This window comes from Camellia sinensis, chromosome 11, assembly GCF_055761805.1.
Source record: "Camellia sinensis isolate YWXY chromosome 11, ASM5576180v1, whole genome shotgun sequence".
Classification (NCBI taxonomy): domain Eukaryota; kingdom Viridiplantae; phylum Streptophyta; class Magnoliopsida; order Ericales; family Theaceae; genus Camellia; species Camellia sinensis.
In genome coordinates, this window is record NC_138971.1 from 173165391 (window position 1) to 173177582 (window position 12192).

Here is a 12192-nt window from a genome sequence, read left to right on the forward strand (position 1 = left end):
ATTGCACTATACATAAAGTATAAACCACTAACATAAAGCTAACACACTAAGCTAACACACTAACAGGAACCATGAATAGAAGCAATCTAATGGCAAATAAAATCATTCCAATTTATCATATGGAATGATAATGGGCTAAGGGTTTCTTGGTTTGCAGAAATTAAGAGAGAGAATGGAGAGATCGCTCAGATAGAAGATGGGGGAGAGAAACCGCGTCAATTTCATGTCCATTTGCTAGTTGGTATAAAATGGCAACATTTATTGCATTAGCATGTGTCATAATTTAAGCTATTGATTGAATAGAATAATGATGTGGCATAATCTTGAGGAATGCTAGAGATCTCAAAAATTCTATCAAAAATTTTATCAAATGTCTCACACATGTGAGTCCCACACCCATGTGAGACATTTGATAAAACTTTTGCTAGAATTTTTAGGGCTTCTAGTATTTTTGCATAATCTTAACTTATGATGAGAATCATCCAGTTTATTAAATTGGAGAAGTCTTATCTATTGAAATGAACACAATGTAACAAGAAGAATAAGTTTAGAAGAGTATTTCAACTTCTTTCCATTAATATTAATTTCCTATTCTGATCTAGCAATTGAAAGCAAACTGGAATTTTTTTTTCCCCTTAATTTATATGTTGAGAGACATAAAGTTAAGGATTGGAGAACTCTTTCCATGTCTAAATAATATTTATATATTGGTCCCATTTGTTTTTTTTGGGTGAATAATATTGGTCCCATCATGCATGATAATGGGCTTCCATCCTTTCCTGGGTAATATTCTGCAGACACAGCTAATTTGTCTATTTCTAAATTTTTTCTTTTTTATCAAATAGTTAGTAGTGTAAAGTTCAATCATGAAAACAAAGAAAAATCATTCAAATATTTCAGGGTATCATTGTGGCGCACGTAGTGACGTATTTTTAGTATTTTTTCATAATAATATAAGAAAAATATATATATTATAAAATAAATAAAAATAATAAAATATTTATTTATTTATTAAAAATAAAATACAGAATAAATTATACAATTAAAAATACATAAATAACTTAGATTACATCATTGAACATATTATAAGATAGATTCCCATGAACATATAAAATAATATATAAAAAATAGTTCAAATATAAAAGTTTGAAGAATAAAAGATAGGAGATGCAAACCAAAACCTGTAATGTAATATCGCAGTTTTCTTAAAACAAATTTACCGTCTCTCGATGGGTGTTAGAGGTATACCGGCGTCTGTCTCTCAGGATATGACGGTCGAAACCAGTTAATGCAAAAGCACATTTTAAATAGTTTCGACAAACTTGAGAATGACAATACTCTCTCTCTCTCTAACAAGAACCAAAGAAGGGGCTAATACAAAGAAGATAGAAAATTTTCTTTGGTATAAAAATCTTCTCCAACTTTATCTAAAGAAAATCACAAATTTTTCATCTCAAAAATATTTTGATCTCATCCTTCTAAGTTAAAGGGGAAATGCCATTTGTATACTTGTAAGAAATAGGTCTTAGCCATGAAGGTTACCATAAAACTTATCATCAATGGCCATTAACTCTAACTATTAGGACTAAAGTTACAAATGTGCAAAACTCCTATGTGCATAATATGATCATCAACTCTATCATTAAAAGATGAGAATTACAAAGGTTGAAAACCTTTCTTGCATTAATGCTATTTAAGTAATCCAACTAGAAATGTCGCAAAATGGATATGGGCGCTGAGTCATAACTCGATCCAAACCCAGCTTAAAACATATGCACAAAGCAAGCCTAGTCCAGCATTGCACAATTTGGCCCATGTCCAACACATGCACATGTACAAGTTTAGGCCAATCCAGACCAAGATTAAGACTAAGTTCAAGTTCAAGTCTAAACCTAGGCCCAAACCTAATTTTTATTGATGTCCACTTTACAAGATAATTTTCATTTACAACTTAATGATTTCGAATCATTATTTTTGTATTACAACTTTCTCCCTTAAGATAATACAAAACTACTCAAACCTACATCAACTAGTGATTGAGTTCTACTTTAATTTTAAATTAAAATAGTAGAAAAATCATTATTTTTCAACACGTATTACTTCTAATTAATGAAGCCACAAAAGAGAAGATATATATGATCTTTTTCTTTTTTTTTTGGAACGCGGTAGGATCAATTTTGTGTCTCACTCAATTGACTAAAATGGGTCAAATTCAGAGGACAGCCATGTGCGAGGATTAACGCTATGTTTGGTAACTTAGGAGAGAAAAGAAAAGAAATGATTACTTAAGTAATAAGAGAAAAGAAAAGAAAAGAAATGATTGTAATTTCTCTCCTTTTTGTTTGGGTAAGTAAGAAATAAAAGAAAAGAAATGATTGTGATTTCTCTCTTTCTTGTTTGGTTAGATTTCATTAAGAGAAAAGAAAAGAAATTATTTTATGTTATATTACCAAAATAACCTTTTTATATTTTCAATCATTTTATTTCTTTTATTTTTACAGGGGTAAAATTGGTATTATGAAAATATAAACATTTGTGGATTTCTTTTCTCTCCCAATCTCTCCACTTTTGGGAAGATTGAAAATAAGGGTTATGAGAGAAATGAGTTTCTCTCCATTTCTCTCTATTTCTCCCCATTTCTCTTCACTTAAGATAACCAAACAAGGAAGAGAAATACATTTCTCTCTATTTCTTTTCTTTTCTCTCCAAATCACTCAATCCAAACACAGTGTAAGGGATGCGTTCCATAATTAATTTTATAAAGACTAGACTTTTATCTCCAATAAAAATATATTTTTGCAATTTGTTCCTTTGAAGTTTCAAGTATTCTCTTAAAATTTTATGCCTCCTATGTTCTTTATTTTTCTTTTCAGTGAAATCTCTATAATTTGTCATTTTAAATGTTAAGGAGAGGGAGTGGCAGGGGTGACAAGAATGATTAGTTGAGGAAGGGACAAGGGTAACGGGAATGGGTAGGAAATGGTGGAGCAATATCAGGGGTAGGTGGGGAAATGTTGGCGATGGTTAGGAGTGCAAAAATGGTCTGTGGCCTATGGGCTGTCCGAAATCGGGGTAGGCCCAGCCTGTTTGGGCCTTGGCGTGGTCCAGTCCAAGCCCCTGGGTTCCGTGTTCAGGCCATCATTTTAAAGTTCGACCTAGCCTATTAGTCTACTTAAGACCCATTCAAGGCCTAACCCGAAGCTCAGCCTGCCAGAGGCCTAGTGTCTTTTTAAGTAAAAAATAATAAAATTTTGGTAGAAAAAATTTATAAAAAAAAAATTTGATCAGACCCACCCAAACCCTAGGCCAGGCCCGGGCCCGGGCCCATTAGACCAGCCCGATGCTTGGGCTTAGGCCTAATTTTTTGGCCTGTGAACCAACCCGAATTTTGGCGAGAGCCCTCGAGCCCCGACATGAACCGGTCTAGATTTACACCCCTAACAGTGGTGTGAAAATGAGAGAAGTGGCGGAGGGGGCGAAGGATGAAAGGAAGGGACTATAGTTGTTTGTAGAAGAAAATGAAAGTGGCAAGGACATTTTGGCCATTCTATCTAAAGATTTTTTTTTTTTTTAAATTCTTTTCATTAATACTGTAATGTTTAAAAAATTTCACTAATTTATAAAAAATTTCGCACCTTGACTAATTTGTTATTTTTATTATTTTTTTTTTTTGTTCTCAACAAAAATGCTAAGAGAGACAATTAGCGCATGACAACTCTTTCTGTTTATAATTTAAATTGGCTATATTGTAATACATGAAGTTCATCTGTTTGCATAGCCGCCATGCATCAATCTTGAAAATCTATATAAAATATTGTTTATTAAGAAAGAACGACAGTGTTTCTGCTAATATAAACCTTAAAAACAAAATTTGCTCCAGAGGTAGATTTTTGCTTCTTGAGGAAAATATTCATGCTTTTTCGCTTCCTAAAAGCATTTTATGAATCTACTAATGCTGAAAATACTTTTATGCTTCGTGAAACAAAAAAAATACTTTGGAGATGCTATCTACACCGTCCTTCGAACATGGATATTCAATATTAATGGCTAATTATGCTTCAAATCAAAGTTTATTGTATCATGCATGGCTAAATTCCTCATGTCGGACAATTAGCAATAAAAAAATGGATTACAATGTACATAATTGTGAGAACACCAAAAAACAGAATTTAACTTTATGCATTGTTTGAGAGCATCAAAAATGACAATACTTGATTATATATACATCTCTAAGTATCATTTTTTTTTTGGTAAAGCTAAGGGTCACAAGAAAAGTCTCAATGAGCAACCTCATTTAGCAATATTTAAGAATGTTGATATGCTACAAACTTGAACTTAAAGAGAGCTAGAATTAAAGTAGGGTATATAAACATCATGATTTTAATAATTGGATTGATTATTCCATGAAGAAGAATTAAGCTTTAATGACGGGACATTATATACGCGATTTTTAAAGTAAAATTGTTTTCTTTTTGTTTGTTTTTGTTTTTGAAAGCAAAAAGGTACTATTCAAAATTCCATTCCCTTTTTAGTTCTTCCAAAAGCACAAATGAAAGAGTGTGCAAGATGTGTGATAAATTACAATATAGAAGCACAAATGAAAGAGTGTGCAAGATGTGTGATAAATTACAATATAGAAGCACAAATGAAAGAGTGTGCAAGATGTGTGATAAATTACAATGTTGAATATTTTTTAAAGCGAAAAAGTACTATTCAAAATTCCATTCCCCCTTTTAGTTCTTCCAAAACCACAAATGGAAGAGTGGTGGAGATGTGTGATACATGTGATATATTTTTGATCAAGTAGCAGAAGTGAGCTTGATTCGGTTTGGATCTGTTTAAGAGGAAAACGATCATCAAATTTTTGCTTACGATTTCACTAAATTTGGAGTCAAATCAAATCTTAAAAATCTTAAAATCAAATTAGACCGAACTAATAAAATATTGGGTCATGCTACGTCGCTCGAAACTGAGCGACCCCTAATCCCCCGAAATTACTTTCATTTTTTTTTTTTTTCAACAGAGGGAAGAAGAAGACGGAGGGGGAGGGGGAGGGGGAGGGGGAGGGGGACTGTAGGGGGCCTAAAAAATGGGCTGGAGGCGGAGGCGGGGGGCGCGGCGATCGGCGATGGCAGAGGCGACGAGCAGAGGCATGGCGATCGGCGACGGAGGCGGAGGCGGAGGCGCGGCGATCGGCGACGGTTCTGCGACGGATCGGAGACGACGGCGACGGCGACCTCTTTCTCTCCCTCTCCCTCTCCCTCTTTCTCTCCCTCTCCCTCTCCTCCCCCTCCCCTGCAGGTTGAACGAAAATGGCAGGAAAAAAAAAAAAAAGAGCCTAATGCCCAAAACGACGTCGTTTTGGGCATTAGGGGGATTAGGGGGCTCATTTTCGAGCTCTCAAGCATTATTCTAAAATATTATTCAATTCATATTGGAACCACAACTTCTAGAGACCTGCCATCGTTTGCAACATACAAAATATGGCTCATAATCTACTCAAACATAATCAATTTGAAATCATTTTTCAAACAATAATTGTTAGATAATTATTTAGAAATAATTCTACACTATACTGGAACATGCTTGCAAGTGCAGGCCCATGTTTACTTTTCATGAATTTAGGCGATTTCAAGCAACAAAAGTTACACAAAGTTCCAATATTAAATTATGTATATATATGAGGTATTAATCAAGTACTTAAGTATATATGGTAACTATAAAATTATATTTACATATAAATATATAATATAAAATGCTTCAGTTAAGTCACTAATTTTAAAAATCAAGACCGGACCGTTCATTGAGAACCCAAACCCAACCATATCGGACTTGTTTCAGAGTCCACGTTTAATGGCATGGGCCATGTGAACCAACATCCTGAATTGTGGTCCAATTACAATCAGTTTCTTGTAACTGGGCCTGGCCCACTATTAATTAATTAGAGATCAATGAACCTGGCCCAACATGAACGTGAACTACATCATAGGCCCTTAGGTAAGGAGCTGTCTCTCCCAAACCTACACACTCTCTACTCTGGGCTGGGCTACCCAGCATGATCTGCTTCTAGCTTGGACTAAATAGTGGCCCACTTGTTGTCCCAGAACATTTCTTAAATTTGAAAAAAGTCGACAAAAGGTCAAAAAAAAGTCCCAAAAAAAAAAATTAAGAATTTTATTTTTCAACATTGGTTTTTTTTTTTTTCCCTCAAAAGATTAAAAAAAAAAAATCTTATGAGGAAATTAACATGTCAAAAAAAAAAAAAAAGAGTTTGACCCTTATAAAAAATAAACCTATTTTTAATTTTATCAATTTAAATTTAAATATTTTGATTTATTTTTAAAGTAAAATATGTTGATTTTTGTTAAGTAAAATTGGCTGATACATAATATTTTAGTTATTGAATTCAATGTAGACATATATTAAATGTACAAAATAGTACAATTTTTCATTAAGTTTAATAACTAAAATATCATTTTCTCCGTCGATTTATTTTAACATAAATTAGCAGTTGGTTTCTATTGAAAATAAATCAAAAAATTTAAATTTAAATTGACAAAATTAAAAATTTCTTTTATTAAAAGGGTCAAACACTTTCTCTTTTTTTTTTTTTGTAATTTTTTCAAATAATAATCATATCATATAGAAAAGTAGTGTTTTTCTCTTAGGCACATTCTAAAGTTTTTTTTTTTTTTTGGTAAAAAAAAAAATCCATATCAACATGCCTTTTTCCATTTACATGTAAAATTCTACACAAATTTAATTTCAGTTATAATAACTAATTTTATATGTACTTTATTTGAGAAATACTTATTTTTCATACATATAATTTAATTATTATGATATTTGAAAAAAAAATTATCTCAATATACAAATAAATAAATAAGACAGAATATGCTTGATAATGTACATTGCAAGCATTAAATTAAGGGAAATTTACATTAAACCTCCTCAAACTATTAGGTATTTACACTGTACCCCTAATGTTTTAAACCTAACAATTACTCCCCTCAAATTATTTAAATTTGAACATTAAGTCCTTCTGTTAGTCATTTTGTTAGATATTTGAATGAAAAATTGTCAAGTTTTGTGCACATGATGATTATATTAAATTTTATGACCAAATTATCTTATTTTATCTTTTGTAAAAAATTAATACAATCATCATGATGATTATATTAATATAATAAAATTTAAAATAATTATATATACTAAAAAATACTTTACGAGTTAATTTTTTTCTACTATTTTTACTTTTATTCAAGTATTCAATTTTTATATTAAAATTAAATATATTTCTTATTTTTTTTGTCTATCTTATTTATATTTTATTATTAATTTATATTGAGTCTTCTATTTAACATGAAATTATTTATTTGGAAAAATTTATATTTAATTTAAACTTTACATACATATATAATATGTATAAACAATTTTAAAATAGATATTAAAGAAAAATAAATGCTCAACATAATTAATCTATCTATTTTTTCTTAATTTAACCACAACATACTTATATTTAATTTTTTAGAACAAATTTTTTTATAAAATCCATTCCTAGTTTTTTTTTATTAATTTCCAACTGAAAAAAATAAATTAAAATCACTTTTAATTGTATGTTATTTTTTTTTTCTAATTTAACTATTATTATTAATGTCAAATTGAGTGTTGATTTTACTATGTTATAATTTAATATCATATAAAATTATTATATATTTATTTTAATTACACTTTTATAGCACAATAGGGCTAAGATTATTAAAATACACATAAATAATTGAAATAAAATTATTATATATATTTATTTAAATAATACTTTTATAGAACAATAAGATTAAGATTATAAAAATAAATAATTAGAATCATTATTTAATTTTAAATAACTATTTTCTTTTCAATTTAATCATTATTTTTATTATTAAAATAAATATTTATTTTACTATATTAAAATTAAGTACAAAAATATTATATATATATATATATATATATATATATATATATATATATATATATTTAAACTGCACTTCATATTTCGTAATATATATTTTAAATAGTTCTGTATATATGTGTATACATAGATATATACATAAATAATTCAATTAAAATTATTATATATTTATTTTATGCTATATTTAATATCATAATAAAATTAATATTATTTTTTTATAATGCATACATTGCAATATATTTTTAAAAATAATTTATATATTAATATATATATATATATAATTTTATTTTATTTTATAAAATATTATTTACAAAGAAAAAAAAAGGGAAATTTACCAATAAATCCTACATGTTGATATTATAATCCAATTAGTCCCAAATGTTTTTTAATGCTCCATTTAGTCCTGTTTGTTGTGAAAGGACCCAATTGCCATTAGTATTTGTGGATTGTTTCATGTGATACGTAGCTTGCGCGTGTGACACAGATGAGCTAAAATGGCATGAGATTTGTCACGTGTCACACAGTTGGCTGTCACGCACGCGAAAAGTTTACTAAGGGTTTTTGTAGAGAACGCTTGTGGGTTTTCGTTGCCATGTATTCCACATATTGAAAACCCATACCCATTAAAAACTCAACCCGATTTCAGCACCCACATCCCCACACACAGTAAAGTGGAAACGTAACATAGGAAACCCTCGTTTTTGCGATTTGCTTGGATTTCAAAATTGGGATTGACCATATATACCGTTCGCGTGATTTGGGGGGAAATTATAAAGATTGAGTGGGCAATTTCCATTTGTTGCTGTGATTAGTTGGGCAAATGTATTTGTGACAGGGCAGATCGTGGACGACGACGAAACCCTAGTGTTCATATTTCGTAGTCCTTGGTTGTGGGCATATAGTTATGGCCGAAAATGGTATGTACCATATCTTTATGCTGTAATTCTTGTGTGACAATGTGGATTATGAGTGTTTGATTATTCGGTTTGATTACCCGATTGCAATTTTTTTTTTTTTTTTTGCGATCTTTATTTTGGGGCTGTCTGTGTCGTTGATTTGTTATGTGTGTTGTGATGCTTTTTTTTTGTGTGTTGGGGGTGGGTTGGTGTTGGTGATGATGTGGGGAAGGTTGTACTTGGTTGTGGGTGTAGGGTTTGTGTGGGGTTCTTGTGTGTGGCGTGTGTCGGTGTAATTGCTGACAAGTAGTTGGCATGTGGGGACGTAAAATTTGGTTGGGACCACACAAGTGGAAGACAATGGTGTGTTGTGTGGCTGGGATGGGCGGGGTTTTGCTTCTTTTTTTTTGGGGTGTGTGTTACTTTCTGACGTGGTTAAGGGTTTTTTTTTTAAGGTTCTGTTTGTGAACGTGATGTACATATGTGGGGTGTGGGGATGTGGGATGTGGGATGTGTAATGGTGTTTTGATTTTATTTTTTGTTCTGCGTTCTGTTGCTGGGATTTGTGAAACGAATTGTGAAGTACCTGTGAGGTGCTGATGTGAATGACTGTCGTGTTGCTTTTCTTTGTGGGACGAGTGGTATGTTGGTGTTAAATGCGTGTCCCGTAGTTTTGTGGTCTGTAATATGGGTGTGGCGTAGAGTTGAAATGGTGTTGTTGACAGTACTAATGGTAGTGACGTTGGTTGTGTGTAACGTATGTACGGTGTAAAGGGTGTGTGTTTTAGTTTTTTGGTGAATGACATGAATGATAAGGGGTTGGTGTTATGTTTGTGAGGTGTATCCGGTTGTTTGTCTGTGTTAACTGTGGGAATTTTTTGTTGATGTGGGAATTTTTTGTTGATGCTAGTAACGTTGGTTGTGTGTAACTTATGTATGGCGTAAAGGGTGTGTGTTTTAGTTTTTTTGGTGCATTACATGAAGGATAAGGGGTGGGTGTTATGTTTGTGAGGCGAATCTGGTTTTTTTGACTGTGTTAACTATTGTTTTTTGTTTTTTGTTGGCAGAGTGCAGAAGGGCAAGTAGTCCGTGGACACGTTCATGTGAACGGAGAAAGGCTGATGATGGTAATGGTTCAAAGGGGAACAACCTGGGTGTGAAAATGCAGGGGCGCATTTTGTTCAAGCAGTCGAAAAGGGTGAACAATGCGGTTGGACGAAAAGTGGCTGAGGATATAGTAGCACCCCCGCAGCAGACACACACGCGGATGAACTTTCGTTCGAATGTTGCTGGGATAGTTAAACTTGTGCGTGAGGCAAATTTGAGGGACGCACACTTGAAACAGTTACGGAAGACACCATTTTGGATTATGATCGAGGCGATACACATGAACAATTTGAACCATAACGAGTTTAGGAAGTGTGATGATCTTATATCCAAAATTATAAGATCATACAATCAGCGAGATAATGCATTCAACATTGGAGGTGTCAGTGTCAAATTCGGGAGCAACGACATCAAGTTAATATTTGGTTTGCAGTGCGAGAAACGGCGTTTAGATTTGTCACCCGGTCAGCGGCCAGTGTCGGACTTCATTCAACGTAGGTGTCGTGACACTTCGCGCCTGACGTCGAAGTTGGTTAAAACGTTATTTTTAGAGGCTTTGAATGGCCAAAAGAAACAAGATGAAGAAGACACAGCGAAGTTGTTGGGGCTGTACATGTGTGGGAAGCTTTTTTTCTCTAACTCTGGGAAAACAATAAGTTGGGCTTTTGTGCGCTACATGAACGACCTGAGCACCGTTAGGATGTATGATTGGACTGGAGCTATACTGACAACATTGATGGCGTCAATCAAGGAGTTTCATCGTACCCCAGGGAATGTGGCAGGCTGCGTGGTTGCGTTGCTGGTATGTGTACATTTGGACAGTAGTTAGTTATTGAATGTATGTATTTTTTTTTTTTTCATTTTTGAATCAATAAATGCCTGATTTGTTGTTTTCTGTTTTGTTGTTCATGTAGTATTGGTTTTGTGAACATTCGAACATAGTGAAGCCTCAAACCGACAACATGTTTCCGAGGTTCCTCAAATGGGACATTGGGACATTAATGAATAAAATTCAAGGGGTGGATTTGGCTGGTCCAATTGGTTTTCAGGTAACTTGTTGCGTTGAGTTATGCACTTTGTTACTAAAAGTTTGTACTAGTGTGAATAAGATGTAACTATTTATTATGATGTGTTTTAATTATTTGCAGGTTAAAGTTGACCGTCTGAGGTCTTTTGATTATGAACGTGAAGTTATGGGCACAGACATTCAGACGGAGGAAGATGGTTTCGCAGATATCAATGGCGGAGGTGAGGATTGTGACGGTGTGGACGAGCATTTCATGGCAGAGGGGACGGGAAAGAATGAAAGTGCTGACCAGGTGGTGCAGGGCCGCAACATTGCTGTGAAACGGTTCACAGAGCATGTGGATCGCAATTCCGGTATTGAAAGGGATAGTAACCACAAATTAGAAGAGGCACTAATTGCAGTCGCAGAGCTTGAAATGCAAAACAAAAAGAAGACAAAATGGTGTCGTCGCTTGAAGAAGAAGTTGTTGGTTTGAAGAGGAAGATGGAGTTGCAAGCTGTTAACATAGTAGGGGGATTTGAGTGTGTGGTGAAGATGAAAAACGATGAGTTGAGTAAGTTAAAAAATGAAAATGACGAATTGCAGAAGAGAGTCTTAGTGCTTGAGGAACAATTGGAGGACCGTGATGTGCACGACGTAACGCAACGGTTCCGGGAAGGCGTGGATATTGGGAGTAGTGGTGTGGTTAATGTGGGGAACGATGGATGTGATGGTGTTATGTTCTGTGATGTGTCACCTTTGCGTATATTACCACAGCATGGACGCAGTGGTGACGAGGGGGGGTGGACAATGTGGCGGAGTGCAGACCAGGGATGCTTCGTGGTCATTATGGTAGCTGTAGTTCTGCTGCTGAAGCTGAAGGCTTGACTAGTGACGTTGAATGTGTTGCAGGATTGGGTTATGTAAATTCATATGTGCGTAAAATCAAGAACAAAGTTAGAAGGGAGCGAAAAATACCTGAGTTTGATTACCCACTATTGGGTGGGCGTACTAAGAAGACAGTCAGGAACAATTGTAACGCAGTGGATGACAGCAAACGTGACGTGCATAATGCAATTATTGACGTCGAAGCGGTGGTGTTACCTGAGAAAAAGTGGTCTGGGTTTGATTTGAATAACCGGTTGGGGGTTTGGAAGATGATGACAATGGATGAGAAGGCCAGAATAACCAAAGCGTATGAGCGGCATGGTGATGGGTACGTATTTATTTTGAGT